We start from the raw sequence: 11,268 nt of genomic DNA, 5'->3' as shown, positions 1-11,268 counted from the left end.
TGCAATGGTCAGCGTTGATGGAGTTCAATCAATAAAAACCAAGGTTTTAGGCGAGATGGCACACAGGAAATAGCAACAGTTCGCACCCTGGATGTAGCACTTGAAATAGAAATGGGCAAAGAGAATATTGACAAGCCCCTATTGAATTAGACTATTATGCTATTTGGGAGACTCAAGTAATCACACACAGATTGAAAACACACCCAGGCCCAGTCCAGTGAACGTGTATACACCCAGACAGGCCTGTGACAACCACTGTAGTCCATATGTATAATTATGTTTATTCAAGAGAATAGTGAAAGGAAAGAAAATATTGTATTGTTTATGGGTCCGCCAGCACAATTATATTAGTGAGGGTTTGATTTATATTTAAATGTTGAAAAGGCGATTTCAGAGGACAGTTTAAGCCGGGTACACACTAGGCGATATGTTGTCCAATCCAGCAGATCGGAGCGACATATCAGGCACATGGCCTAGCTAGTGTATACCTGCTATGACGCTGATGATGCACACTCCCGCATGTCATCAGCGGCATCGCCCATCAGACCTGCATGCAATAGTCACTATAGTGCATTACTGTATCACCCTTGTGTAAAAGGAAATAAAGTAGGTGATTTTTTTCTTTTCCCACTTCCCAGAGGTTTGAAGATTTTCAGATAAAGATGCCACACCACTAATTCTTATGTACATCAGGAAAAAATCTTTCAAATTTGTCAATATCTTTGGATCCTCCATATTTAATTTCATATATCGCTTTCCATAATGGTAATCATAAGGAGAAAGTAGAGAAAATATAGGGGTCAATCCAATTAGGTGTAGCAAGTTTGTTTCCTGAAACTCGCAGACTTCCCATCGAAGCGCACTCCTGAGAATTCTCCAATCCAATTAAAAATGCCTATTGGCACTACTCGCAGCGGAGGGGTGCGAATTGACTGCCAAATGAGATTTGAGAGAAGTGCATGAAAAAGTGGGAAGACCATCCTGGACCCCCATAAAAAAAAAACTATAAAACACAATTATTTTTCACTTAAAAAAATATTGTAATTAAATTTGGGGTGCCTAAGCTAATTTTGGGGTAATTTGAGAACAATTTTTTTTTACCCCAAAAAATGACATGTAATGATTGGACTAATTAAGCTAATTGGAAACTTCCAATTGCTTAGCTAGTCATTGGGGGGGATTGTCCAAGGGGTTCAGCGCAGTGTCCTGACATTTCAACCTTAAAATAAAGATTTTCCTTTCCATCTCTCACCCTCAGGGAGGTGCGAGTGGAAAGATGCGAATTCAGTCTGACTGATTCAGTGCAAGTTGCTGATTGGATTGCAAAATTAATTCGCTATGCGAATTCGAAGTGAGAAAAGCAAGTCGTGCCTCGCAATTCGCACCTAATAGGATTGACTCCATAGTGCAACACTGTCTAATACAAGGTTCAATTTAATAGACAAAATTACAAACAGGCAAATATGTTCTTAAATAATATTAAAATCCAAAGGAAGGTAGTAGCAAAACATGTGGTTTGGTCGCCTACCAGAGACTGGTAATCTATAGGCACATCAGAGCATAAACAGTGGATAGATTTCAATTCCATGTAATTGTCCGCAATCAGGCAAATAGTTCTGCATTCCTGGGTGGTGTCTGCTGCAAAGTCCCCACCTCACATCTTGGCAGTTTCCATATAAGCATCTTTTTCAAAAAGCCTTTTCCATTCGTAGCCTACTTACTTAAGTGAGAATCTGGCCGTGTATAATAAAAATCCATGGAAGTCTATCACATCCCCAGCTGCAACTGTCATCATTAGTATCTGGGAATGTAACCACCTCCATGCTTGTTGCAAAAGATCCATAGGAACAGGTGTCCAATTTTCATCCGCACACTATGTTTGAGCACGGAAGCCAACATACTGTACACAACCATTATATTTCCATGACACTTCCAGGAGATGGAATAGTTCCGTGTGTTCCCACTGTTGCCACCCAGAAACGTCCATTTTACAAATAGTGTGGTCCGTCAACGGATGCATCAATCCATACGCACTAGCAAACTCCGTCCCTGTGCGTATACCTGATCCTACGCATGCCTTGGACCTGATTTCTTTCTTTGGCACGTATGCAGAATGCTGAAATCCTGCAGATCTGGCTGCATTTCCACGTTCGCCCGATTCAGAATCAGGCCCTGTATGTGATTAGAAGAAGGCACTACATTGTGCACAACAGTTGCATTCTAGCTGTGAAATCATGCGTTGCGCCATTTGTCTCAAGTAAACTCGCTCTATTTGTATTGTTAATTCCATCTAATAAAGACATAGCCACCAACAGAATAGACAGAAACAAATATAAAAACATAATAACAGAATAAGAAGAGCAATAGCAAACACAACTAGGGGTATATTTACTAAAGTTCAGGTTTTTAGAAGTGGAATTGTTGCCCATAGCAACCAATCAGATTCTACTTATCATTTATCTATCACTTACTAGAAGATAATCATTAGAATCTGATTGGTTGCTATGAGCAACAACTCCACTTCTATAAACCTGCACTTTAGTAAATATACCCCTCAGAGTAACATATTTTCAGAAACCTACGGCATTAGTACACAGGTGAAGTCGATAGAAAAATATTTCAAAATATCAGCTGTTGACCCCTGGGCATGAATCCAATACACCCCAACAACCACCCACAGGGAATAATCACCACTGTTTGAAGCAGAATTAAGTTTTCTTTCTCTTTTTCTTTTTAAGTGCCAACAACTTTCAGAGGGTTGCAAGGAACTAGAAACACACTGCAAAATGCATTATTGATTTAGAGAAATGTTCTTGGGCTTTTAACAGAAGCAGTCAAACTAAGCACAGGCACTGTTAAATGCTGATGTTTAAAGCCACGTGTGCGTTGACAGAGTAGTATATCAAGACTTTTAATGCCCTGAGCAAAATATAAGTTAACAGAGTTTTTAGAGTTGCCTTTGCTGTAGAATTTCGCCAGCTTTTTCCGTGAGCTAGAACAGATTGTACCCTCACACAGAAAAAGCTATTCATTTTACCAAATACAAAAAAAATAAAGAACCAAATGAATCTATAGAATAATATTCAGCCACAAAGACACTTACTGAAAAACACCAACAGAGCTTGCTGAGAAATTGTTGTTTAACGGGTGAATGATTTCTGTACAAGCAAGACAGAAAACCACACAGTCAGAAACTTGTTATTATTCAAAATGACAGGCAGTAATGCAGCAACTTAGTGGCAGGAGCCTTGACCTGTGAAGTTCAGCTGTTTCTGCAGAGGGAAGCGAAGATATGTTACTCCTAATGGAAGTTACTAGTTTCTATCATACTAGTACAGATTACATTACATGGCCAATTAGGATGCTAGGCAATGACAAAGAACAAAGACATCTGAGAGCAAACCAGGCATGTTACAATAGGTGTGCATGATAAATAAGTGTCACGTAATGTCATGCAACAGGTGAGCACAAGACAGCAAAACAATGTCAACATGTTGTCAAACACATCATCTGCTAGATTCGCAAAAGGTATTATTAAAATATATTAATTTGATTATATTTCATTATGTGTCACGATCTTGATAATGCTACACTCCTATAACACTAATATAACACTGTATCTATCAAATTAATAAACCATCCAGACCTCAGCAATCCATGTCACCAAAGTTCTTCCAAAGCATTGTTTTAATTTTCTCGCAAGCAGCTTACCTTGTGTTTGCTTTCATATGTACAAACACTGTCTTTTACATTCTATCAAGGTGTGACAGCAGATCTTGCGATACAGGTTTTGTAGAACAGTTCTATGCCATATATACTGTATACTCTGTACACTGTCAGTTACCAATAAAGAAAATGTATTAAAAATCCACAGTAACAGAGACGGTTACAGTCTATAATATTGGAGCAAAGAGTTCTGCACTGTTTGCCAAGTTTCAAAGTCATTTCCTCAGTGGGCCTAAATTTGGGGAAAGGCTGAAGTAATCCAAATGGAAAAGACATATAAATCAAGGAGACTGCAACAAAATGGATATAATACAGCCACCATACTATGTCAGTTGGAGAGGTCGATATGCAGGGAGCACATTAGCACATCAGATAGTGATGCTAATGGTCATCATATCATCCATCCAGTATACGTGAGTGAAATTTTTCCTAAATGGCATATATGTGGATTTCACCATGTTTAAATATGTCAAAATTACATGAACACACACTTACTGTACCCTTGCTAGCCCGTACCACTCCCCCCCACCCTGATCCACCTCTTTACACATAACAAGATGCTAGTCTGCTATTCCCAAAATCCTACATAGACACATTATTGGTGAGCATGCACAGTACGGAAATGTACATCTCACACAACAGCAATTGCCATATGTCCAAAAGTGAGACAGCTAGTTTTAAGTACAGTAACCTCTCTATCCACGTCTTGTTGTGTTTATTGACATACATTTCTCAAACTATTTCATACACACTTAATTTTGGTTTGTTAAAATGAAGACAATTTTAATTCTAATCGCAGTACAAAGCTTCTGTTACTGCTAGTTGACAATTCTGTTTAGCTATTTACTCCTCATCACTGTAAATTAAATAATTTGGTAAAACTACACTGATTTAAGGAGACTCAATTGTGAATATGATAAAGAAATTAGAAGGGAGTAAATTTAATTGTAGCTATTACTTTCTATGGAATGGGTACAGGATGCTTCGGGATACCGGCGGTCAGAATTCCGACATCGGCATCCCGGCAGGGTTAGAATACAGACACTTTGTCGGTCGGTATCCTAAACCTCCCTACCCTAGCCCTAACACTCCCCAACGCCTAATCCTAACCTCCCCACCTAGTGCCTAAACCTAACCTGCCCTCCCCGCACCCTAAACCAAACTTCCCCCATTAGTGCCTAATCCTCCCCTAGTGCCTAACCCTAACCTCCCCACCTAGTGCCTAAACCTAAACTCCCCTCCCCGCACCCTAAACCTCCCCCCGTAGTGCCTAACCCTTCCCTAGTGCCTAACCCTAGCCTCCCCTAGTGACTAAACCTAACTCACCGCACCCTAAACCTCCCCCCTTTGTGCCTAACCTGCCCCTAGTGCCTAAACCTAACCCATTATCCTAACGCCCTCCTCCTAACCTCGCTACTTACTTTCAGGATTCCGGTGGTCAGGATGCCTGCACCAGCATTCTGACCGTCGGAATCCCCTCCGTCTGTATTTTAACCGCATCCACGTTCTATAAACAATTACATACTTCAGGACAGTTTACTGTGTCCTCTTTTATAAACAGTGAAGCATTGTATGATCATTTTTATTAAATATAACATGAGGTGCATATGCAACATTCTCATTGTTGAATATCTATCAATGGAAAGCATTCCACTAAAATGTATAGACATTGTCAAAAATTTCCCATGTAGTGTCTAGTGGGATATCATTGAAAGTAAACCACATCCAAAAAAAAGACTGACCAAATGCAAACTGTCTGTGGCAGCGGTACTCAACATGGGATAGTCTTTATTCAGGGGTAATCAATGAATTTTATATAATTGCATGGCGGTGGTGGGGGGGCAGGGGCATCAGGTTATAGTTAGACACAGCACAGCACAGTTAGAGAGCAGAATCTTATTGATGTCTAGTCCTATACAACACAGTAGGACCCTGATAACAGGCAGTAAGATACAGTGATATACACTGATATTTCCTGCATTAACAAGATTATCTGGATTCAATGAAATCCAGAGTGCAGACACACAGGGCCATAACTTGGATGCTCCAGAAGTGCACAATGCAGCCCTTACAGCCTCCAGAGGCATCCTGAGGATGCTCCAAGCAGTGCTGTAATTCCTGGTGCTGCTGGTACCTGCCCCCTCAGCATGACATCATGCACTCTGGTGGTATGGCCGGGACAGGACGCAAAAAAGAAATGTTACAGCGCTGCGGACACAGCGACCCTAATGTTAGATATATAGATATATATATCTACCAGAACCCGGCACTCCCCATCGGGGTAAAAAATACTTGCTACGGTGCCCTTCCAGAGTGTATAATTCCCTCCCCACATCCAGCAAACAGGGCGGCACTCTGTAGACTAACAATCATATAAAATGGTCCTTTATTAGTCCAACGTTTCGGAGTACTGCTGTCCCAGAAGAAGGGGGGTCACCCCGAAACGTTGGACTAATAAAGGACCATTTTATATGATTATAAGTCTACAGAGTGCCGACCTATTTGCTGGATATATATATATATATATATATATATATATATATATATATACAGTCAGGTGCATAAATATTGGGACATTGACAGAATCTTCATATTTTGGCCTCTATTCACCACCACAATGGAGATGCAGATGGACAATGACCTGAAGCATACTGCAAAAGCAACCAAAGAGTTTTTTAAGGTTAAAAAGTGGAATGTTATGCAATGGCCAAGTCAATCCCCTGACCTGAATCCGATTGAGCATGCATTTCACTTGATGAAGACAAAACTGAAGGGAAAATACCCCAAGAACAAGCAGGAACTGAAGACATTTGCAGTAGAGGCCTGGCAGAGCATCACCAGGGATGAAACCCAGCGTCTGGTGATGTCTATGCGTTCCAGACTTCAGGCTGTAATTGCCTGCAAAGGATTTGCAACAAAGTATTAAAAAGTGAAAGTTAGATTTAGGATTGTTTAGTTTGTCCCATTACTTTTGGCCCCTTAAAAAGTGGGAGGCACATATAGAAACCGTTGTAATTCCTACACCGTTCAGCTGATTTGGATGTAATTACCCTCAAATTAAATCTGAAAGTCTGCAGTTTTTCAAAGCCATTGTGGTGGTGAATAGAGGCCAAAATATGAAGATTCTGGCACTCGCCAATATAACGATCCAATGTGCCTGGGTGCCAATCCTAGAAGCGTATACACATATAAAGAAAACCAGAGGGCACTCAACAGACTCAACACCATATGCAAACAAGCCAGACGGAGCCGGTGGAAAGGTGGGCACATTCTACTGCCCATGTCTGGTTTGTTTGCATATGGTGTTGAGTCCTGTTGAGTGCCCTCTGGTTTTCTTTTTATATATATATATAACCAGTTGCTAAATAATTTTAAAATAATGAAGTTATATAAAAGTGTAATCATTAAAGTTAAATATTCAAAAATCCCCATGATTGTTAGAATATAGCATAGCCTTAAAGAATACTAAGAAAGCAGATTATAGTTTTATTGTAAATTTAGAATTTTTCTTAAATTTTAATGTTAGAATACGAGTACAATATATTCTATTTGCATGTTATTTCTTTTTTAAATCTTGGTTATAGCACATTTATTACTTTATATATAGTGACGCATAAATATTTTATCTAATAGTAATTATATTCATTACAAATATTTTTCTTTGCAAATGTTCAGGGTACAAATAATGCAAATGGGTTGCCAGGGGGTACCCAGGCAGAAAATGATTAAGAACTGTTGTTCTACATCTACAGTATTCAAATTCAGTACAAAATTCAGTACAAAATTCAATCATGATTTTTATCCACATATTGGGGCTGATTCTGATTTGGGAGCAACCAAAACAATGGAGTGGACAAACCATGTGGCACTGCAAAAGGTGCTAATACATTTACTTTGCATGCAAGGTAAATACTGGCTGCTTTTGCATGTAGCCCACATATGCTGGACAGCTTTATTTTTACACTGCAATGTTGATATGAGCTAGGATATCTAAAGCTCTCCACAGCTTAAATCTGCCCCCCTGCAATGCGCCATTGTTTTGCCAAGGTGCAAATCGCTCCTTTTCTTTGTTTAACTCTGTAGCAGCCCAATTATACAATGGCATAATTATAAACCTGCTGAAGCTGATAGTCTGTATCCTATATCATTAGGTAACTTCCAACTTTCTGGACACACAGAACAATACAAATTGATAAGATAAATATCCTTCCTGGAACATCTATTATTTTACAAAAGTGTGTTGAATCATCATGTCACTGCCAAACCACCTTCAATGTGGCCTTGCGATTCTGTTGTTTTTCTGTTATGAGCTGTTTCTGTAGCCTCCACGAACTATTGTTTTCATTGCCCTTGTTTTACACACAAATCAAAGAAAATCACGACAAGTCGCATTGAAGAAGTACAAGGAATTATGGGGCAAGATGGCGACAACTTAGCATTCAACAAGGTGCATGTTCCTACTTATTCACCACATGCAAATTGAAATTATTACATAAATGAGATTCAAGCAGTGGAGATGGTTCTTTCATGGGATTGACTACTGTTTGGAAGAGGGAAACTTTTTTGTAATATTCCATTAAATGATTTAATTCTTATGATTCCTAAACAGAGGTGAAAGTCAGGCTTCGGCCTATGCTTTCGATAATAATAAGGCACATTTGAACAAACAGAAAGTATTGCGTGCCAGCATATTTTTCTGGTTAGTGAATGACCTTTAGTATTACATTTTTCCTTGGCAGAATAAACAATATAGCATCTGCAAGTTAGACTGACACATGCAAATATACAGGTAAACAAGAGACATAATGAAAACTTCCATCTACATGGTTCAACAAGTGTGTAAATTAACCCTACAGCAGAAACCAGCAAATACTTGAAAGTTTACTTTATGGATAGCATAGAGAAAATCAAGGTAATTATGAACAAATTATGTTTTTTTTTCTAATATAAAAATCCAAGGTTTCTGGGCTGAGCTGTACCTAGACTTTTTGGTTTTGGTGCCCTGTGCCAGAAAGAGCATTGGCGCCCCCCCTTCCCCTATTTTTCAAATAGGGACATAAGAATTGCACCTGAAAAAGGGCCATAGCCTCATGGAGAAGGGCTAAGGAAGAGATAGGGGCGGCCAGGAGATGCTGGGGATAAAAGAAGAGGAAGCTACAAGTGAGAATGATAATAAACAGGAAAATTGACAGGTCCAAACAGCGCCCCCTGCCCTGCGGTGCCCTGTGCCATGGTACTGGTCGCACCAGCCTAGTTACGGCCCTGTTTCTGGGTGCCATGATCAATGACTTTTATTGTTTACAGTTCATTTTTAAGTGAATATGAATAAAACTATTATTGTGTATAATAGTACGGAGAGGGTTCCCCCGATAGCCTCCCCAGCAACGGCGGCCGTACATATACAGTCAGCGTGACTGCGCAGTAGCCTCGGCAGCACTCCAGACACATCGCAGGGATGGCCTGTCCCTGCATGTGCCGGTTGATACATTCGACCGGTGTGATAGCATCTTGCAATGCGATAATGTCATGCCCAGATCGCATTGCAAATGCGATCATTAATAAATGGGCCACTTAGGAATATGCTGTCGGTATTTAACATAACTTACCCGTCCAGCAAGCTCCAGCTGTGTTTACTTCCCGATGGTGTCCTCTGCTGATCTGCCGTCAGCCAACCGCTGGCAGAAACAGCCTGCTGACTAATGCGCATGCCCAACCGCCCTCTGCCCATGCGCACAGTACTGCAACCCGTTGGTGATTCAGAAAAACATGGAAGGCTTTGTTAAAGACGGAAAGGCAGTGCTGAGTCCCCACTGTCAGCAATGGAGACCATACAGCTTGCGCCATCTATAGATTGCTATCCTGATCGCTCTTTGCTAAATACAGAACAGATGTCATGGACCCCTTTAGTGAGTGCTAAAGAGTTATGAATCATTATTAAATGGAGCCCTAACTGTTGACATGATTGACATGGTTAGGGGCCACGGCAGCATAAATATTGGGGTGCTCAAGAACTCGCAGCAGCAACAATTGTCACCTGTGAAATACCAATACCTTTACCTGTAGTCTCTATTATACTTATAGATCGCAGACCATCACGTGTAAATAAAATAAGAAGTGCCTTTGGGTGACATGCAGACATTTTCTGAACATTTATGACACTGACATTTTTCTGAGCTTTATTCTATCAATCCACACACCCAGATAGATGTGTACAAGATAGGTAATGACAAAGTCCAAGCACAATGCAGAGGTATCTTCACAGCCAGGACACACGTCTTGTACACAGTGTGCCAAGGAAGGAAAGCAGAGAGGTAGAACAACAGGGGGAGTAGAGGAGACCACTGACTTTTTCAGAGCTACAGTAGATGTGAGCTGAAGAGGTGAGAAGGTAAACAGGAAGAGGGAAAATCAGTATTCATGTGATAAGGGTGCACCTTACTCTTCATCCAGTGCTCAGACATGACACATATGTGCTTTACATGGCCAGAAACTCTCACTAAAATTACACATAACCTGCAATAAGCGTGAGGCTGACATGGGTAAACACTGGAAGGGGTGAGGAACTGATTGGAATATAGGAGACAAATTTATAGAGAACCTACTTATCCTTCTATTGAGCCATAGTCTAATGCAGAAAAACGACATAAGAAAGCTATGATGGAGACGTGTAACTCCTTAGTGACAGAGAGTAAGTAGTAAAATAATGGTTTTGTTCATAAACAGCAGAACATGTACATACTGTGATCAGGCAGGTATATAGGAAGGCGGGTGATTGTACAGCAATATTACAGTGGTAAAAGCAGATGTGCGAGATGACAGGGTCCCTTCTATAAACACCCTGCAGGATGAAATAGACGAAACATAGATAAGCAAATGCTGGGACGCCCCCGCTTAGATGATCCCAGGGCACCAAAGTGCCAAACTTGCCACTCACCTCATTGGCGTTATGATCCACTGAGCACTGGGATTCTGTCAACATGTCAGTCCCATCCTGTGTCCTCTCCTCCGGGCATATGTGATAACAATGCGGCAGCCTGTGCACTGTGTGCAGTATGTGAGGGTAACTACATAGTGTACAGTGCATACACACAGCCACTGTAACACTGAGCCGCCCCCGCCTGTGTCTGATGATGCTGTTTCTGCTGCTACACTGGCGTCGCCGCTCCCCCGACTCTACACACACACACAGCACTGCACTGATACTATAGCAGGCCCCGCCTGGCTGGCCCGGAGCCCCCTCCCTGCTGCTTCTCTGGCTTCCTTACCCTCAGCAGCATCGCATTCTCATACAGTAACCCAGTGTGTACGACGTTCTGCAGATACAGTACACAGCGCCTATGTTATATGTCCTGCCTGCCGGCCACACCGCGGTCACACACGACTGCAAGCACTGTGACTGTGGCACACAAAGCAGCGCCTTGTAAAGGGAAAAGGAAGAGTGACTGTAAATGTGTACCATACCAGCCGTTTGAATTCTTCTTCTGTAGAACAGGTGATTCCCACTGGTGCAGAGAACCCTAATATGCGATTCTGCAATTTACA

At 41.1% G+C, this 11,268-nt stretch overlaps 1 protein-coding gene across 4 annotated transcripts in view; it reads right to left on the bottom strand.

Annotated features, from left to right (window-relative positions):
* PIP5K1B (phosphatidylinositol-4-phosphate 5-kinase type 1 beta) overlaps positions 1 to 10,938 on the bottom strand; it is a 159,560-nt gene extending 148,622 nt beyond the window's left edge. For 2 of the 4 annotated variants that reach the window (XM_088476652.1, XM_088476649.1), the window contains exon 1: positions 10,661 to 10,938. The gene's annotated coding sequence lies outside the window, so the exon portion shown is untranslated. Of the gene's footprint in view, positions 1 to 3,103; positions 3,273 to 10,465; positions 10,565 to 10,660 lie in introns of all 4 variants that reach the window. The other 2 variants (XM_088476651.1, XM_088476650.1) reach the window with 2 other exon arrangements.
* Between the last annotated feature and the right edge of the window lie 330 nt (positions 10,939 to 11,268).

This window comes from Taudactylus pleione, unplaced genomic scaffold, assembly GCF_031769625.1.
Source record: "Taudactylus pleione unplaced genomic scaffold, aTauple2 ptg000190l, whole genome shotgun sequence".
In the NCBI taxonomy this organism is placed as follows: domain Eukaryota; kingdom Metazoa; phylum Chordata; class Amphibia; order Anura; family Myobatrachidae; genus Taudactylus; species Taudactylus pleione.
The sequence above is the reverse complement of the archived record's forward strand: the minus strand, read 5'-3'. Positions and strand labels throughout refer to the sequence as shown.